The sequence below is a fragment of the Urocitellus parryii genome, chromosome 2 (genome assembly GCF_045843805.1).
Source record: "Urocitellus parryii isolate mUroPar1 chromosome 2, mUroPar1.hap1, whole genome shotgun sequence".
Taxonomy (NCBI): Eukaryota; Metazoa; Chordata; class Mammalia; order Rodentia; family Sciuridae; genus Urocitellus; species Urocitellus parryii.
This window is the reverse complement of record NC_135532.1, coordinates 123725655-123740193: the sequence shown is the minus strand read 5'-3', so window position 1 is coordinate 123740193 and position 14539 is coordinate 123725655. Positions and strand designations below refer to the sequence as shown.

The following is a 14539-nucleotide window of genomic DNA, read 5'->3' as shown; positions in this document are numbered from 1 at the left end:
AAGATGATCAGATTATTAATTTAAAATTCAATTTAACTTGTATATTAGTTTCTTTTTCCAGTGGGGTTTGAAACCAGTAGTGCTCTACTACTATACTACACCCCATATCTTCATCCCCTGTTAAAATTTTATTTTGAGACAAGGCTTTACTTTGTTGCCCAGGCTGGCCTTGAACTTGCCATCTTCCTGCCCCAGACTTCCAAGTAGTTAAGATTACAGGCATATGCCATCACCACTGACTGTGAATTAGAACATTTAAATTTAATTTGAGAAATCACATGCCTCATTGGAAAAATACTACTAAATACAATTAAATTGTACAATTTTCTCCAGTGATTGATATCACCTGATGTTGAAATGAAGCCAAATATTCTGATTAAACTATTATATATAAAATTTATAATTGTTCCATAGACTTATATTTGTGAAATTTCTCTTATGAACTTAATTTCCCTTTGTTTATTCGGCTTAAACTCCTATTCTTAATTTATTGGAAGAATCTAGGCAACTAGAGCAATTTGTTTTAGTACAAAGTGCTCATTCTCCAGAAATGAGATCCATGAACTTTAAATTTTTCTAGCAAGAGACACAATCTAAGATCAAGGAAACAAAAGGTATAATTTTCTAACAGGCGAAGAAAAAGATGATTGCAAAAACGGAGTTTATAACTTACATTTAAAGTAACTGCAAATTCTCTTATTTATGCCTGCCTTCCAGATACGCATTTTCTACTGGCTGAGTATATTGAATTATAATTTCACTGATCAGTTGTCTGGTTACTTCAATATGAGTTAAATAAAAGAGGTTATGTTCTTCTGAAGTGTTGACTCAAATATCATCATTTGCAATAGGCATAGCCTGATAGTTTTTGCAATTTTAGCACATAGCACATACATATATTCTCATAAACCTTCAATGAGTTTAATTTTATTTTTTCATAGCTCTCATTACATTCTAAGATGGTATATAATTTAGCTATTTATCACATTTGTATTTTGGGGGTGATGGGTATAAAAATTTATTATACATAAAGAATATTACAACTAACAAATGCAGACAGGCTAGGACACAATGGTACTGGAAGGAAGATGACTAGCTCTTTGGAACAGGTTTGAAAGGGGCTCAGCCCTTCATACCACAGTGATTGGTCAGTCAGACAGAAGGGCACATGAGAAATACAGAGGACTTCAGGGCATCGAGTGACTGTTCTGTATGCCCACACTGCCTTCCTTTTCTGATTTTGGGTTTCGAAAGATGACACACCCAGAAACAAGTGAAGCAAAGGGGCTTCCTGATGCAGCCCAGTCTTGTCTCTGAAGTCACAGCAACACCACTGTAAGCAATATGTTTTTATTAGATGATTTCCACAAACTATGCATGGAGTTTCCAAACTTCACAATTCAGTGAAGTACAAAGCATTAAGTCACAGGCTGTGGGAAAGAAGGCAGCATCAATGGAGGCACCTCCCAATCCTGGTTGTTCTAAGGGTAATGGGTCGGGGGAGTCTTTTTTGAACAGAGCCTCTCATTTCAATTTACAAAAGAATTACTCTGATCGATGATATTCAATTGTATTAAAAAAAATAGACTAAAAAGCAAAAACTACTCTATGTTGGGGTGGAGGTGGGGGGGAAAGAATGAGTCCTTTAGAGCAGGAAGGAGAGAGCTGGGGGGAGCTTCTGTAGCTGTGACCCCGGGAGGGTCACTCATGCTGTTCCATTTTTACTTTCAGTGGTCTCAGGAAGATCCGATTTTCTTCTCTTTCATCCCCTTCATATTTGCTTGGAAGTTTTGCCAGCTGTCCACCCAACCACCTCCACTTTTCCTCAAAGTTTTTCTGCCACTCCCTTTCTCATTTGGCTTTTTCTTGAGCCTCAATCGCCTCTTCCCTTGGTTGTTTCCTTTCATGCATTTCTTTGGCGTCTCTCTCTCTTTTCTTTTAACTTCCAGCTCAGCAAAGAGTTTCATGGTCTGTTTATAAACTGCTTGTTTGAACAGCTCAGGATCATCTTCCACTACATTTCCAGGTTTTCCTTCCTTCTTTAATTGCTTTTCCCCCCCTGCTCTTTCACAGTGTATTCCACATATTCTTTTCCTGCCTGAGTGAACTCCAGGGTCCTCTTCTTTTGTTCCTGATCCAGGAATAATTTGTATGCTTTGCCCACAGCACCTTTTGTGCTCTATCAGCCTCACCTTGATTTTTGCTGGGATGCACTAATATAGACAACTGCCAAAGCCACTTTTGTATGTTTTCATCTGTTACTTCCAGGTCTATCTGAAGAACCTCAAATGGGTTCAAGTTGAAATAAGAGGAACCGGGGTGGATCAATCTTTCAATCTGATTTTTGGATATCAGAACTGAATCTCTCTTCACTATTTGTTTCACCTCACTGTAAAAAGCTCATAAATGCTTCCTCTGAGCTGCTTCCACCCCCTGAAGCCTCGCTCTATCCTGAAGCCTCAATTTCCCTGGCCCAGCCACCACATGACCCTCATATTTGTAGTTTTTAATCTGCTTCATTTCTCAAAAATATAAGTGGATGAAGGCAATCTTATTTTTTTTCCTCTGCTTCATTAAAAGGTGCATTCCAAAATTTATAGTAGACTCTGGCATCAATAAATATTAGTGTGTAAATGAGCACCTTACTACAAGGGATCCTAAAAGGGGGTGATATAGTTTTTATAGTCTATTATGTATGGATTTAAGCAAGTTTGTTCAACTTTAATGATTTTAGATCATTTCCATGGTGACAGATGTTAGGAGAACAAAGAAGCTAAATATATTACATAATCTTTGAATCTAAGTGTGAGTTGGATATTTTCCACAGTGGATGATTAGTGGACGATTAGCACATCAGAACTGGCATTTAAACCCTAAGAGATAGCAACCAAGACAGGGTATAAAATAGATTTTAGGAAAGAACTAAAAATGGAGAGAGAATTTAGATAGAGGAAGAAGATAGAAATATCAGATTCATAAAATGTCAAAACAAATTTCTAGAGAGAAAGCACTTCATTTGGTTTGATCACATTTCAGCAAGTTGAAATAAATGAGTTCAGAAGGATATGATATGGTTTGATAATTTATATGAAATTCAGAATGAAGATTGAAAGTATATCTATGCTACCAAAAAGGAAATTCTTAATAAATTAAAAGGATAGTATCATTTAAGATGGAATACATGAGCTATTTAAGATAACTATTTTAGGAGCTGGGGTTATGACTCAGTGGTAGAGCGCTCCTCTAGCACATGCGAGGCACTGGGTTCAAACCTCAGCACCACAGAAAAATGAAATGAAGATATTGTGTCCACCTACAACTAAAAATATAAATATTTAAAAGATAACTATTTTAAGGAAATTATGAGAAAATCTATGTCCCAACATTTGTGCCTTAAGATTTAGCCTTATGGATTGGGGAAACAGCTCAGTTGGTAGAGTGCTTACCTTGCATGTTGCATGTACAAGGCTGTGGGTTCAATCCCCAGCACCACAAAAAAAGGAAAAAAAAAAATTCAGCCTCACTAGAGGGCTTTCTATCATCAAAATATGCCACATTCTGTGAGTCTCTGTTACTTTGCTTGTTGCCACTCCTCTGGGTCAAATATTTATTCTTTACAGTTCTGCCTACTGCTCATCATTTATCTCTTGGCTCAAATGTCACCTGTACTTAAAGGCTCTTCTGAGCACACTAGCTAAGGCATTACTACTCAAACTCCTTGAAGACACTCCCTATGTCAGTTTTATGTTTCATTTACTTCATAAATTATGAAGCTATCTTGTTAGACAAACATATTTTAAAATATATTTTCAAAAATTTATTTATTTTCTGTCTCCTCAAATTACTTTACATAAAAATGTAAGTTCCACTACAGTTAAAAGGTTATTTTCTTCCTGGTACCATAACAATAGCTGGAACATAGTTGGCATTCAATTCATTTTTCTTGAATCAATGAATTTATTCTGAGTAGTCCATTAATTCTGATATCAGGAAGAGAAACTTGACAAAATACCTTAGGCATGTTTTATTGCTATGGTCCATGCTAATTGTTCATACCAGAATAATAAACTTGTATTTTGCTTTTTAAAATTTTAATTCAAGGACTTAAGTAATGCAGAAGTTTTCTCAATTATTTATATATATTTGACTTTCAACATATTGTTGATAAAAAGCAAAAATAAGAAAAAAATTAATGTTACTAATACCTACATATAAATACGGTAAAAAATTTAATTGTGTTTATTTTAGCAACATATTATAACTAGAGTTTCAGTATAGCATTCTATAGTAGAGAAGATAAACAAAGCCAAATATTTGAAATAAGAGCATTTTATGAATTGCAAATAAAGACTGTCATGTTGTTAATTTGGATGCCAACAACTGTTTCTTTCCCCTCACTATAAGAAACAGATTTTAGACTCGAACGGTGGGACACACCTGTAAAATCTCTGTGGTTTAGGAGGCCTGTGATTTCAAAGCCAGACTCAATAAAAGTGAGGCCCTAAGCAACTCAGTGAGACCCTGTCTCTAAATAAAATACAAAATAGGGGTGGGGATGTGGCTCTGTGGTTGAGTGCCCCTAAGTTCAATCCCCAGTACATCCCCCAACACACACACACACACACACACACACACACACACACACACACAGAGTTTTCCTGTTAAAAACTATTCATTCAGATCAGTGGTTCTCTACCAGATGGTTTTGAGCTCCTGGAGGACATTTGGCCATGACTGGGACATTTTTAATGTTAAAACTGATGGTTGTCTCTGGCCTCTCTTGATAGTAGACAGGGATGCTACTAAACATTTTACAATGCACAGAATAACCTCTCATAACAAAGAGACCCAATTAGTCAATAGAAGTGAGGTTAAGAAATCAATACACAGAGATAGTCTTTACGTATTTCCATATTTTGCTCCTTTATAACTCAAAAATCTGAAAATAGAATTATACCAATTGTAAAATGGAGGAAAAAGTTTTGATTTTAGTTTTTTTAGAAGTTTCATTTGGTTTTATTGTTTAGTAAGACTATAGTTTTCTTATAATCATGGCATTTATGTGGTAAAAAAATAATTTTCTGAACTTCAGCTTGACATGACTGTTGCATGATGCCATAGCCTATTTTTAGATTACTTTGTAGTACTCTATTTTAATCAGCTTTTTATTTTATTCATTTTCTGAGTTTCACTTATGTGGTACCATAGATTTTCACTTACTTGGTACCATAGGTTTCAGAATTCTCAGGGAGTGTTTCCTCATCTGGTATGAATAGTCATGTTGTTTTAAAGCCAATATACTAGGTGTTCTGCAAATACCTTTTGATGATTCTTTGCAAGTATTTTTGTTCTGGTAGTCTTGATACTAAATGTTTGTTTCTTAATCAAGGACACTTGTTTGGCCTCTTTCATGTGTACTTTTATTGATTTGTTGTCACCCAAGAGATGACCAGTGGGTTTTGACATGATATTAGTGAGTAAAAATGAGCAAATATGTCCTTAGATGGCTCTGCTCACTGCGTTCCTGAGACATAGTCTTGGTGATGAAATGAATATAACATCACATGGAACCAGTCAAATTCATAGTAAGGTATTTCATGAGAACAAATACAAACCAAAAAAACCCCAAAGGAATTATTACTTGCTGCTTTCTGAGCACAATAAATGACTGAAAAATGTAAAATATAAAATAAAAGAAATTAAAAGATAGCAACCACAAATCTCCTTGACTAAATGTGTCTGTCAAAAGAGCAGAAGAAGTCACATGGAGAAGGATTGAGTATCAATAACAAAATTAAAGTACTTAAATTCTATCTGATAAGTTACTTTCATTTGAAAATGGAGCCAATAGAATATTATAGAGAAACTGGGATTTTTTTGTGTGCCTTTTATTTTCTTGTTTTTATTGTTGCATTAATATAAGTTCATCCTATTGCTATTTTACATTAATGAACATCTGCAAATTATACATTAAAATAAAACCAATGTATATTTCCCCAAAGGGTTTTCTTTTAATATTTAAAATCTCACTTAAGTAGAAGAAAGAATGTGGAAAATAAGGAAGAAATACATGAAAAATGAAAATGAAAATTATATTGATGGTATTTGTTACCTCTATCTTTTTTAATCAACAAATTTTGAAATTCCTTGTTTATAAATATATGCTTTTCAATTAATTGTCTCTCCTTTCACCTAAGGAAAGAACCAGAAATCACCCTGTCTTTATAATAATTATAAGTAATTAATTGTGATTCTGAAACATAAAAGGTGCAAGTGAATTTGAAAAATGAGTGGGTTTGATAAAAAAATCCTTAATTCCTTAATATTCACATAGTTACTATAAAAAAAACCAAGACAAAAATTCTTATAAATACTTAGATAATAAGTGCATTCAAAACTTACAGCTTGAATATCTATTTTTGTAAGAGTCTTTTTCTTTCAAATAAAAGTCAAAATTTATTCTTCCATTCAAAGAAGTTATAACCAACTAAACAATTTGCTTAGGCATCACCACTGTTAAGGGGAAACTTTATTGTTGCTGAAACTTGTTGTACTGTTCAAACATCATATTTTTTAAACATTGAAAATGTCCAGTACTTTCAATTTGAACAAAAGCCTGTGTTTGTGTGTATCTTTAAGAATTATACTAATATCATAATAGGAAGATCTTTCATATTGTGACACAGAAAAGTAAGCTGGAACAGTGATGTACACTTCTCCAAATAAATCATTATGTGCAGTATCAAGTTCAATACAAGTAAACACATCTTTTAGCTAAGAAATTCTAATCAACTCCTTTGAAAATCAAACTCAAACATTAAGTTGGGTGCTGTATTCTACTTATGCACTCTTACTTTATGTGTGTTTGGATATTTTTACTGAATTTTTCATAATCCCTGTTGGGAAAAAAAAGCTAAAAAATTTTTTTCACTGAGTAAATATATATATTCAATATATAATCATCACTGCTGTTTTGTTTTTATTTTTGTTTTTGTTTTGGGGGTATCAGGGATTGAACTCAGGGGCACTCAACCACTGAGCCACATCCCCAGCCTTATTTTGTATTTTATTTAGAGATAGGGTCTCACTGAGTTGCCTAGTGCCTGGCTTTTCGCTGAGTTTTTTTTTAAACTCATAATTTTTTTTTTCCTCAGCCTTGGGACCTGCTGGAATTACAGGTGTGCACCATCGTGCCAGGCTACCGCATTGTTTTTTGTTTTCACTTTTCTTTATGGAAATTGAACCTGGAGCTTTGTGTGCAGCCTACTATTGATCTACAGCCCAGCCTCACTGCATATTTTTATCTCACCAACTGTTTAAAACTAAACAAGTTCAAATCTACAGATCCAAGTAATGGGTTGCATTTGCTGCTTTGCTTCATTCCTAGTCTTATGACGAACTGATTGATTTTAAACCACACTGTCTCCCCCACTTCGCATACTGTGTTTTATGCAAATACTTGTAGTTTATACTGCCATAGGATTTTTAAAAATTTGTCATTGCCTTTTTTTCACATTATCCTGATTTTGTTTTAGGTTTCATTAGTGATATCTTGAGACAAATAACAAGAAGGAACTAATTATCAGCTTTGCTTTGCCAACTTTTTTGAAGGGGGTACTCCATCAAATGAATCAAGCTATTTGTACAAAGATAGATTTATTGCTGTTGCTATAATATTATTAACTTTTGCAGATATAGGCAAGAGCTTAAAATTTGCAAATAACACTATACCTTTCATGGAATCCACTGTGATGAAGCTTTGGTAACTCTTAATAACATTAGAAAATTTCAGTAACTAGAATGATTAAAGAAGTGACTGAACATGGGCCAAAAATGAAGCCCCATAGATACACCTGCTTGGTGCTCATCTGAGATTCATCATTAAGACTCCACACAGTTGGCCACAGCCTAGACTGGTACAAAACTCTTTGTACTATGTATAATTCATCCAACTAAAGAGCTCAATCTCTTTCCATGGAAACACCTGCACCTTCTCTGTATTCTCATGATTTTAAATTTTCTTTAATTTTACTGTCATTTGAGATTCAAGCGTGAATGGCAGTTTTACATTTTCCAGTTTTTCTTCACGTAAATTTGATCTCCAAACAACCTTCCCTAACATAGGTTTGCTTGTCTCCTCTGAAATTTGCCATAAGCAATTTACTTAGTGATAATTACTTGTTCATAACACAAGTTCTATTTCAAGAATAAATTACTTGATATTGGAGATCATGCATTCTACAATTTTCACATAGTTGGTGTTCACAAAATATATTGAATGCCCAATAAATATATTTTCACAATATATATTTCATAATATTATAGGGAGCATATATAGAGTTTATAATTTGTAAATTGTTATAGTTCTGAAAGTAACTTGCTATTGTCTCCTTTCCAAAGAAGAATTCTCCCCACGAGGGTTGCTATATGACAGCATCTAGTTGTGAGCCCACTAGATCTGCCTCCACTTTAAAAAGTGAAGTCATGGGCACTCTGGGGAATAATAGTGAAGATAGTATTCAAAGGTACACTGTGTAGTGTGTTGATGAATTAAGTCTTTGAAAAGCTCAGGAGAGAAATGAATTACAGTAGATGGGGTAGAGAGAGAAGATGGGAGGGGAGGGGAGGGGGGATAGTAGAGGATAGGAAAGGTAGCAGAATACAACAGACACTAGTATGGCATTATGTAAAAATGTGGATGTGTAACCAATGTGATTCTGCAATCTTTATACGGGGTAAAAATGGGAGTTCATAACCCACTTGAATCTAATGTCAAGAGCTTTGTAATATTTTGAACAACCAATAAAAAATAATAAAAAAAGAAAAGAAAAGCTCAGGAGAAACAATACATACAAGGATAATGGAATTGGCTAGTCTGACATCCAAAAAGAGATGATGATAAACTGGGAATGGCAAGTTTTGGAGCCTCCATTGTACCTTACAAAAAGTCTTTTTTTTTTTTTTAATCTGTTACCATGTGAAGTAGGATCAACTGAGGAGCAGAGATTCAGAATATTACTGTTAGGATCATAGAGTCACAAAGACTATTGAAATGCTTTGAATGTTCAGTCTAGTCACTAAGTCTTCAGAGTCTTCAAAGGAGCCTCTTTTTCCCAATAAAGAACTAGAACTGCTCCCATCAAAGACCCTGTGGAAGCCTCTTTCTTGAAGGCAACAGATATCCGTCAAGATCTCTCCATTTCTTCTCTTACAATTTACAGGTTGAAAATACAGTTAAATTTATGAATAAGCAGATAGGCAGATGCGCAATTTGATCAGTTACCAATTAAACCTATGAAATAATCAAATTGGGTATATTCAGGAACAATTCACTATAGGACAGAAAGGGTGCATTGAAAATTTGGTCTGAGCAAAACTAGAATGAATCAATAAACTCCGTGAACATATAGCAGATATTCTCATTTCACCAACCTTATTTGCATCTTTCTCCCATCTTGAAGTTATGAATGTATAGAGAATGAATAAAGCTCAAGCTTGGTTTATGGGTATATTGGCTCAGTATTTAAGGCTAAACCCCAAATAACTGTAATGACACATTACAGTCTCATTCAGTGATGACTGAATGGCACTCACTCAAAATCTTTACAATAGATAGTTTCTAATGCTACCCATATATGCAATTTTGGGCAGCAGGAAATTCCTTGAAAAATAAAAGACAGGGATATCAGATAAAAGGAGGTCTAGGTGAAAAGGATGCAAAAACACATCTGCATATAGGCACCAAGTATGAAAATTTTCATTTTATATATTATTGCCTACTTTACATCATTCACCACGAAAGAGACATTGAACCACTAAGCTGACAAATTGCTCAGCTTATTGACATTGAACTGCTGTTGTTAATGGCCATGCCTAAGTTGGCATGCAAAAGTCATAGTGGAAATAGAGACTGTACATGAGCCCCGCAGCAAAGAGTCTCACAATCTAGCTTCTGCCTTCTCAGAATATTCAATCTGTCTGAGAAAAAAGACCACTTTTGAGGCACCAGTACAGCACTTTTCATCAGGAAGTCAAACTTTGTATTTAGTACAGAGTGGCTCTGTTGGGTTCCATCATCATGAGAGGGATAACAAGTCATCTTAAAGGAACTGACCCCTATTCTGGGTATATGTTTTGTTCAAATGATCTTCTTGTGCTGGTTTTATACCCATGGAGCTTGATGAAGCAGTATAAACATGCATGAAATTTCACTCAATATTGCTCCTAGTCCAGGGACACATTCACAGTGAAGGAGATGCAGGACAATTCAACAGGCACGTACACTCAATAGAACATAATTACTATCTTTATTTCTTGAGGAAGGAAGCACAATAAAATTCATATTACCAATACCCACATCTTAAGCCTTCCCTATGGGCCCATGAATGTTCAGAATCACAGTAAAATTGGCCTCTATGTAATAATTGAAGTGGAACGTTATGTTCTAGATAGAAGGCTAAAAATAGACTCTAGTGATGCAATTACATGGTTTCTAAACACAGATCATGATTTTCAATCTATTAAATGTTACAAAAAATTTTGGACACATTTGCAGGATTAAATTAATATCTATACTACAGAAAGAAAGAAATTTGACTTGCCACTTTGATGCTTGAAAACATTTTAAATAGGGAGAAATAAATGGAGCTAAAAAAGTAGACTGTCATCAGATTAACAAACTCATTTCCACATTTACGTTTCACCGCTAATAGTGGTGCACATAATGGTTGGAACAGGAAATAGACAAACCTTGATATATAATTAGCTGAGGAAAAATGTCATTCTTTCAGGTATAAGCATGTTTTAGAAGCTTTGGAGAATTTATGCCTGCCTCAAGTATCTCTTGCAATGTCTTGAAGCACTTGAATTCAGCCTTTTTGTTTTGTTTTAGTGTACTGCTCCACATATGCATATCCCATTTAAACACACATATTATTGAAAGCAGATTCAAATTAAAGGTTCTGCTTCCAGAAATAGTAGCCTAGATGGCTAGAGCCAATCTCACATATATAGTTAGTGCATATAAATAATCCTGCCAACAAAATTATTTTCCCTACCAGTGTAGGAGAGAGAAAGAACAATTTAAAAATCAGTTAAGGATGAAAAATTATGTGCATGTAAGTTAGCATAAGAGTAATTACAGAGTCAGGAAAGAATTTCACACAATTTATGCAGAAAGTTAAAGAGAGAATATTAAAACTTCTCTCATTTTCTTGAGAGACAAGAGGGCACACCTTGTGATTGCTTCTAATAACCCTCTTGAGGGCCTTCTAATTAGTCTTGGAAGTATATTTACAGTTCACAAATTACAGGGTCTGCACTTTTTATTGTAAAATCTAAAGGCCTCATGTATTCATGAAGATATTCTGACAGAGTTGAAAAGCAGCACTGCTTCTTTATTAAATAAGTAAATGTAATAATTACACATTTCCACACCTACACACACACACACACACACACAGAGAGAGAGAGAGAGAGAGAGAGAGAGAGAGAGAGAGAGAGAGAGAGTTTTACTAAGGAAGTAAGGAAAGTAGGATTAAAATATTGGGGTACTTGGGATGGGGTTATGGCTCAGCGGTAGTGCGCTTGCCTCGCATGTGCAAGGCCCTGGGTTCAATCCTCAGCACCACATAAAAAAAATAAATAAAAGTTATTGTGTACAACTACAAAAAAAATATTGGAGTACTCAAAGTTCTTTTTTTTTCTTCATCCACATGATTCTCTCTCATCTAGGCAAATGGCTTTAAAATTCTCCTTGTTCTGTGCTTTGTATTAATGAATAAACTTTTATTGATATGGACAAATGGCAGAGATATTTTACCAGTTACATGGGTCTGTTTCCTTACGAGACTTCTTCTACTAATGGAAAAAAAATTCTATTTAATGTAGGTGACTATCTAAATAGATTGGGTATGTTTTTACACTCACATAATTGGAAGCAATCACTAATCACTGAATGCCACAAGAAATGAGAATTTTCTCTGAGGACCCAGTATCACAGTCAGAATACAATCCATTTCCAGACAGATTATGCAATTCATGCTTTTAGTACTGGTGCTTCCAGTGTTTTATTTTCCTGAAAGTATATGAAGAATAAGAAGTCCTATAAGAGCTCTGCTGCACCCTATACAGTCTTTTTTTAATCACTTACATTTATATCAGATAATTCATTCTTATTTTCTATACCAAACACAACCAGCATGGTTTATGTAATTTCATTGACCTGTCCATGTGATTTGTGACTTTCAAAAATGTTTTTGTACTACTTTACATTTTTCAAAAAACTTTTAATGGAATTATATATTTATTATCTCTTCATTAATTTTCTGTCATTTTAGTGAGATTTTGGTAGAAGAGGAAATCAAATTTCTTACTGATTATAAACAAGAAGTCTGAACTATAGTTTTGATTTGTATGGTAATTTATTCCTGCTGCCTGGAATATTCTTTATCCCTTACTATAAGCTCAAAACATACCTGAAAAAAATTATAGGTTAATTTCAAGACTTAATAAACCTTGCATGCAGATTGGCATCTAAAATAATTTCTTACATTTGAGGAATTGATCAAAGTGTAGTTCTTAGTGGAAATGAGTATTCTGTTTTTGTTACCAAGGCCAAATGGTTCAAACGCTAGATATCCTCACTCCTTTGACAACTGTCATGCAGAATATGAATATTTGACCTACAAATTGGCAATTTGACATATCATCTGGGACTTTAAATCCAAGTGAAAGTGGCATGAAGATTCATCATTTTATTTAAGCTATGTTTTCTAATAAGTTTATGGACTCTATTGTTAATGTTATTTGGTTTCTCATGTATTCAACTTAGATCTCTAATGTAGATAATGTTAAAAAGTTTTAGGGGCTGGGGATGTGGCTCAGGGTCTGGGGATATGGTAACGCGCTTGCCTGGCATGCACGGGGTGCTGGGTTCCATCCTCAGCACCACATGGAAATAAAATAAAGATGTTGTGTCCACCGAAAACTGAAAATTAAATATTTAAAAATTCTCTCTCTCTCTCTCTCTCTCTCTCTCTCTCTCTCTCTTTTAAAAAAAGGTTTAAATTTCTGGCCAGAGATCTCCAGAAAACAGTGGCAATATGATATTGAATATTTTGCTTAAATGCTGTACAATTTTACTTTTTCATATTTGAATCTGGCAATGCCGAGATGCACTAATAAAAGAGTTAATAAAATTGATTTTTAGGATCTACTAGAATGAGATGCTCATTGTAGCTTTTGGGATTTTGGTTGACTATTTCCTCAAATAATAAAAAAGACAGGAGAAATTTTAAATATTTTAAGGTAAGTTGATTTTTCACAATGACACCAGTCTACCACGCGGCCTGCGCAGTGGTTTCATTAATGAGGTTCTAGGCATAAAGTTAGTTAGACGAGATCGAAATAAAAACACAAGACTCAATTACCTTAATTCTATTGCTAGGTCCGAGACGGCTCCCCTCTCTGGTTCGCTCCTCTAGCCGCCCAGCAGGGCAGCAAGGATTACTCAGGGCTAGCAGGAGAGAGAGAGCGAGCACGCCGGGGAGTAGCCTTTTATTAGGGAACCAGAGATTCAGGGGAGAATTCCATCCAATGAAGGTTGAGGGGGGGCTGCACTCCAAGGTCAGGGTCAGCGATTGGGTCCCCGGGGTCAGTGGTCAGGCACACCCCCACACGGATGGGCTCTCTCATCAGGAGAGGGCCGGGAAAAACTTCGACTTTGCCAAAGTGCCTCAGACCCTCAAAGGGAGGCACCCGATCATGTGTGAGAATGGCTCCCCACACACCAGAAAATATAGAGAAAGAAAATACCATGCTAAATTTTGTTTGTTATTCACCAACTCGGGAACTTTCTGAAGCCTTGCTGAAGAATATTATACCTACTGTAGATTCAGGGTACAGAAATAAAATTAAAGATTTTATTTTATGATTAGCTGATTTACTCCTTCATTTTATCAACTTGAAATGACAGTAATTATTAAAATAATATGCAACCATTTTATATAACTTTGAAAAAGAAATAAAAACTACAAACTATATAGTTTTGATACAAATTATTGTTTTATACTTTGAGAGCTCTAGAATTATTTAGATATTTTGTTTTCATCTATTGGTCACTTCTAGAATCCATAAAGGAAATGGTAATGGGATAAAGCAGTAAGATATTACCAAAATATCTTTAAATTCAATAACTAAATCTTTTTATCACCTATTAGTGTGGAATCATAGATATATGATTTTCCTAAGAGTGCTGACAGTGTGTCAGAATATATTTTTAAAGTCTTGATTATAACTTCTGTGGTATTTTCCCAAGCTTTTCATATTCCTTTTTCTTTTGATACTAGTTCTTTTCAACTTTAATAAACTCCTACTCATTTGCTCAATTGAATCTAATGGAAGTTAAACACTTCTGTTCAAAGATGCAAACTATCAGATAATATGTCCACAATTCAACAATAATAATGCCTGACACATGAATCTATCATCTTAACTAATTGATTTTTTTAAACTTAGTTATTCTTTTCTAAGGGATTTG

General features: G+C 34.6%; 1 pseudogene; it reads right to left on the bottom strand.

Annotated features, from left to right (window-relative positions):
- Positions 1–1701: 1701 nt before the first annotated feature.
- Positions 1702–3453, bottom strand: LOC113199904 (dnaJ homolog subfamily C member 8 pseudogene; annotated as a pseudogene).
- Positions 3454–14539: the final 11086 nt, after the last annotated feature.